We start from the raw sequence: 6,678 nt of genomic DNA, 5'->3' as shown, positions 1-6,678 counted from the left end.
AGAAAGCCAAGTCTAGATCTCAATGCCTTCCTAGATCCAATCAAGAACAATTGCAAAGAAAATGTAAATTGCAAAGAAAGTTGATGAAAAGCAATTAACCGAAACTGAATTCAATTGTGTAGTAAAATTAAACAGAGATATCTTAGGATGAGATTGAAACAGAATTCCTTCAATTCTCCAACCCAAGATCCAAGACAATTGTAATTGAAATTGAAAGCAAGAAAACTAAGAGGAAGGGAATTCAATTCTCCTTCCCCGAGACTTAGAAATTAAAATTCACTCAACACCAAAAGCTCTCCGAAAACTCTCTATGAAAACTAAAAGGGAAAGCTCCCTTCAAAACTTAAATTCTAATCTATTTATACACTTTCTTCAAATGGTCTTCAAGCCTTCAATTGGGCCTTTGCTCTTGGTGGAATTGGGTTGAGAGAGGCCTTGGTTGATTGCTCTTGGAGTTTGGAGAAGAACCGAATTGAACCGGGTTGGAATCATGAAAGCTTGAGTAAAAGTTGGAGTAAAAGTTAGGGGTCTAAGGGATTTTTATTCTGAGGCTGAGACATCAACATTCCTTTGGATCCTTACTTGAATTACAAAAAAAATGAGACTTGTTATTGCTTAGTCCTTAGCTTTTCTTGTTCTTTTCTTGGCTGAGGCTTAATGCTATGTGGTAAGGCAACTTTTTAGAGTAAGCTTTCAGCCAGCATTCCCGCCCCAGTTGGTTCAAGATGCTAGGTGTTGAAACACCCCTATGGACTTACTTGCTCAAGCCTCTCCTTAGCACACACACATCACAGGCATTTAACTTGTTTTGTTCATCTCTGTTAGTTCTTTGGAAATTGATGCCCAGCACCTCTTTGGGTTACTAAATGCTTTGTCTCAAAGTAGCTCTTGATGGTGGACTTTCGGTTGGCAATCCCGGGTTAGTTAACCCAAGTTGCCGGGTGATGAAGCACCCCTTAGAACCTAGTTATCCAAGCTTATGTTTGTACAAAAAGCATCACAGGCATATATCCAAATCTCAAGCTATTGATGCCCAGCCTTGTTTATTTCTTTTTGCTTCTTTTTCTTGCATTTTCTTTCTTTTATTTTGGACCTTTTTCTTTTGTCAAGTCTCATGAAATGTAACTTAGCATGCATGTATGCTTGTGATTCTGTGAACCTAAGTTGGTGTGGGAACACCAAACTTAGTTCCTTACCTACTTCTATATGTAGCAAAATAAATACATGCATGAAACATCAAGTACTTTTATTAAGGAAATAAACTATGAACTAAGAAACAAACTATGAACCAGAAAACAACCAAAAACTAGAAACATGACAATTGTTAAGCAGTTTTTCTGATGGTTTGGAGCCGATACTGATCATGCTGAGGGTGCAATGTGTTTTTAATGAAATTTTTGGTGGAACACCAAACTTAGCATCCAACATTCACCCCTTAACTATTTTGGTGTGCAACACCAAACTTAGCTCTTTGCAATACAGAGAAATCTACTCAACTCTTTTATTAAATTAGCTATGAAGAGAAAATTACCTCAGGTTGGGTTGCTTCCCAACAAGCGCTTCTTTATTGTCACTAGCTTGACATGTTGTTCTTCACTTTCTTCCTCTTCTTCCAGTTGGTTAAGAGGAATGACCTCAAGGGGAGGAAAGTTTCAGCTGTTGTCCTTTCTTAGTCTCTTCTCAGCAAGCCTCCTTTTGTACACAGCTTGATTGATCTTGCTTGCTAGTTCAGGGGAAGGATTGTTTGCAGTTGACCTTCTCTTGAATGTTGTCCTTTGTAGCTTGGTCACAATCCTCTTCTCGGTGCTTTTGTTAATTGCCTTCACTTTCTTGAATCCAAGTCTTGGTGGTTGTGTGGTTGTTAGAGTCTTCTTTTCATCAAGAGCCTCTTGCAATGGTGGTTCTGAAAGCTCTTCCTCTGTGTACTTCTCTACTTCACTTGAGTTTGGAATTCTTTGGTTGTCTTTCTCACTTTCTTTCTCTTCCACTTCCTCTTTTACGCTCAACATTTGTTTTAATAGCTCTTTCATGGAGGAGGTTTGTTGATCTTCCCAACATTTCTTCATCTCCTCTTCATATCTTTCAATCATGGATTCAATTGTTGAGCCATTTTGTTTCAAGGAGGTTTGAGAGAGTTGTGAGTTTTCATGTTCCCTTGTCATCTCAAGTGGCTTCTGTGAACATGCAAGGTCAGGTTCAAATGTTTCCTCTTCACTTGACACAGAGGCTTCCTCATCTTGCTTTTTCACTTCCTCACCCACACATTTGTCTTCATCCTCACTGTTTGATGGTTCTAAGTTCCCCCTTGTTTTCTCTAAGGGCCTATTCATCTTCTTGAAGATGATTTCTTTCTTTATTTGCTCCAATTCTCTATTCATCTTATTGTAGAGGGCTTCTTGCCTTTTCCAGGCTTGTTCTTCCCTTTCAAAAATTCCTCTGGACCTTTGAAGGAGATCCTCTGAATCACAATTTGAAGAATTGTTGAACTCATCACAGTATGGATTGCTAAGATTTCTTTGATTTTGATTTTTCCAGTCACAACATGAGTAGTTGTTAGACTCATCAAAATCTGGTTCATATTGTGTCTCTGGAAAGTGTCCCATATGATTCTCTTGCTCATCTTGTGTCTCTGAAGCAATTCTCCATGGATTGGAGTGCTCAGAATCTGTTAATTCTTGGTGATATCCCCATCCACCATTAGAGGTTAATGATGGTGGGTGACATCCTGAAAAATTTTGTTTGACTGCAAGATGAGTTGAACTCCATTTGTATTTTGCGAAACACAACACCATTGAAAATTGAAATTACTCATATCACAGATGAGAATTTCTTAGTGAGGCATAAACTCAAACACCTTGGTTTCAATCTAAAACAGAGAACAAAAATAAAGAAAATGCTTGATCTAGACCACCACTTCACTTAATCATTGTCAATCTATTCAATCCTGGCGCAAACTTTTGCTAGTCCAGGGAGTGTTTTTCATGTGCCAACGTTAGCCAAAAAGTTAGGGGGCTAACGTTGGCGCAAACTTTTTGTGCATCCAGGGAGTGTTTTTCATGCCAAAAGTTAGCCAAAAAGTTAGGGGTCTAACTTTTGCTCCAGCTTTTGCCCAAAAGTTAGCCAAAAAGTTAGGGGTCTAACTTTTGCTCCAGCTTTTACTTCTTGGTTCATAATTAATCCAAAAGTTTGAGCTAAAGTTTGAGGGCAAACTTTTACTCAAACTTTTTGTTCTCTCTTCCTCCTAGCCCTTCCTTCTTGCATCAACCTTCGGGTCGTCTTCTCAAGGAATTGCAGGGAAGTATGTTCTTATTATTGGTTATGAGTCTTGTAAATTGGGGGTTTTGAAAGTAAGAAACCAGTATATTAAATGATAAGAAAAATAAAATAGAAATAATAAAATAAACTCTTGGCAAGGTATTAGAATTGGAAGTCCTATCCTAATCAATTGTGATGAGAATTGGATTTTAATCCCACTTTGTTAATCTCTAACTATGAAGGTAAATCAAGTAGATTAATTAGCTTAATCCTCAGGTCCTAGTCAATTCCTATGGAAAGACTAGAGTTATTGGAGCAACTCCCAATTTCAACCACTGCTTTATTTGACAGCTCAAGCGTTACCAATTACTTAACCCAAGACAAAAGGGAGAAAATATCTAAATTAAATCAAAAGCATCAATATAAATAAAGCAAAGTAATCTTAAATCTGAAATACCTCAAATAATATTAATTAAGAAAATCATAACATGAATGTAGCATAAGCCAAATTGAAAAGATAAATAATAATTAAAAGTATATAATAAAAGTAGAAAATAAATAAGAGGAACATTGAACCTGTGATGAAGAAGAAATAATCCTAAATCCTAAAACTAAATCCTAAGAGAGAGGAGAGAACCTCTCTCTCTAAAAGCTACACCTAAATCCTAAAATTGTGTATTGTGAGCTTGTATTATGAATGAATGGATTCCCCCACTTTATAGCCTCTAATCTGTGTTTTTTGGGCCGAAAACTGGGTCGAAAACAGCCCAGAAATCGCTGAAGAAGAAAACTGCCAGGCTGATTTTCGAAACTGCGACGCATCCGCGGGGAGCGCACATTTGCGTCATCTAGCGTCAGGGCAGCTATGGCATATTATATATCAAATCGATGCCCCGGACGTTAGCTTTCCAACACAACTAGAACCGCGTCGTTTGGACCTCTGTAGCTAAAGTTATAGCCGTTTGAGTGCGAAGAGGTCAGGTTGGATGGCTTAGCAATTTCTCCAACTTCTTGTATTCCTTCCACTTTTGCATGCTTCCTTTCCATCCTCTGAGCCATTCCTGTCCTGTAATCTCTGAAATCACTTAACACACATATCAAGACATCTAATGGTAATAAGAGAGGATTTAAACATAGGAAACTTAAGGCCAAAGAAGCATGTTTTCAATCAAAGCACATAATTAGGAAGGCAAATGTAAAACCATGCAAATAGTATGAATAAGTGGGTAAAGAGTTGATAAAAACTACTCAATTGAGCACAAGATAAACCATAAAATAGTGGTTTATCAGGGGCTCAGTTCTTCACCCCTCACCTTGAACTTCCTTCCTGTGTCTCCATAAAGTAGCTCAATATGCTCCAGAGATAGGATTCTATTTACTGTATAAGTCCACACTGGATTGCTAGTCAACACCACCTTCATTCCTTGGGAGAAACCTTCAGTGGGGATCTTCTTGTTTCTCCATCCCCTGGGTATTTTCTTCTTTTTGAGAACCTCCACCTTGGTGGATGATGCTTCCCGACACCAAACTTAGGTTTGATATCAGGAGGAACTTTATTGATTGTCACCAAAGGAGGTTTGAGCTGGAGATTCTGCTATCTGTCATCAGGGAGTTCTTGCAGGTTTGGATCAATAAGCTCAGTCTGCATGCACCTCTCTTCTTCACCTGCTGAATGTATATCTTTGAAGACATGAAAGACCAGTTGCTTATTATGCACTCTAAGCACTAATTCACCTTCTTCCACATCAATTAGAGCTCTTCCTATGGCTAGAAATGGCCTTCCTAGAATTATAGAGGCATTCTCATCCTCCCCTGTGGGAGGAAAAACTTACCCACTTTGACCAAGATATTCTCCACTAATCCATATGCAGGCTTTAGAGATTTGTCTGCCATTTGTAATGCTATCCTTGTGGGTTGTGCCTCTTGGATTTGTAGCTTCTTCATCATAGATATGGGCATTAGATCTATGTTTGCTCCCATGTCACATAATGCTTTCTCAAAGGTTGTGCCCCCAACGGTGTATAGAATTTGAAAGCTCCCTCGATCTGGCATCTTTGGTAAGGAGGTTTCTTTTTTCCGGTTTAGAATCAAGAATCAATTCATTAGTAGTATAGTCCAAACCAACAATGAATTCTCTTAATCAAATGTCAAATTCAAATTAAAATAACCGAGAGTATTTAACTCCCGGGTCATTCTCCCTAGGAATGCAAATGAAATGTTACTTCTTTCGGTTGTGAAGAGGGCAAAAAGGGTTTTCTAATCAAAGAACAAAAGATTAAAAGGACTAAGCAATAAAGGAACTAAGCAATAATCAAAATTGGGAAGTAATGCAAGCAACAAGGAAAATGAGATCAAAACTAGTGAAAATGCGATAAAAGGAAGCCTTGACTTGGGAATGAGTATCCAAAGAATCCTATCATGGCCATAACCACAACTATGGTAATAATGATGAATCCATCTCGCCTAGTCAACCCCAACCATCAAGGAGCAAGTCAAGCAAGCATAATGGACCTTAATCCATAAGTCCTAACCAACTTACCAAACTAGTTGATAAAAGGCTAGCGTCAATGGAGACAAGAGCCGACTAACTACCCAAGAATTACCACTAAATGTTGAACATTATGACTCTAGTATCCTAGGAACTCAAACCTTAAGCCAAGGTGGAAAATCTACTCAAAATCTAGAGTTGGCATTTTCACAAATACCTAGTGTGCATAAAAGTAAAATATGGGAAATTGCAAAGTAAAATGTAAAACTATAACCAACTACCAACAAAACCAAACATAAACAAGTAATCAAACATAAAGGAAGCATGAAATGTAAAATTCATTACTCAAAACTTCAAGAAACACAAAATTGCAATATGAACAAAGTAACTTGAACCAAGAGAAATTGAAAGTAAAAGTGCTTGAATTAAAGAGGAAATTGAGAGTACTTACAATTGAAGAAGTAAAATCAAAATCAAAGCTTGCTATAAAATGCTACAATGGAAATTGATAAACCCTAGGAGAGCTATCTACTCTACACTACTCCTACTCCTAATTACTATGAAAACTATATAAAATTGCCCTCATGCTTCCCCCTTTGATAAGTGTTGAAGCCTTCTTTATATAGCACTCCAAAATAGCATTTCAGCCTCCCAAAAATAAGCCAAGGACCTCAAAAATCGCAAAGCACGTGCATCATTAATGAAATCACGTGTTGGGACCTGTGCGGACGCACAGACGTGTGCATCCGCACACGCGGCTGAAAATGGACCTGTGCGTACGCATAGGTGCGTGCGTACGCACACATGGAAATTCCCGCTTGTGCGCGCACACACAGGGCTGTGCGCACGCACACTTCGCTGTGTGTGCTTTTCCTTATTTTCTTCATGTTTTCTCCCCTGTACATGCTTTCTTCCACTTTTGGCTATCCATTCTT

Source organism: Arachis ipaensis, chromosome B01 (genome assembly GCF_000816755.2).
Source record: "Arachis ipaensis cultivar K30076 chromosome B01, Araip1.1, whole genome shotgun sequence".
Classification (NCBI taxonomy): Eukaryota; Viridiplantae; Streptophyta; class Magnoliopsida; order Fabales; family Fabaceae; genus Arachis; species Arachis ipaensis.
Note: the sequence above shows the minus strand (reverse complement) of the source record.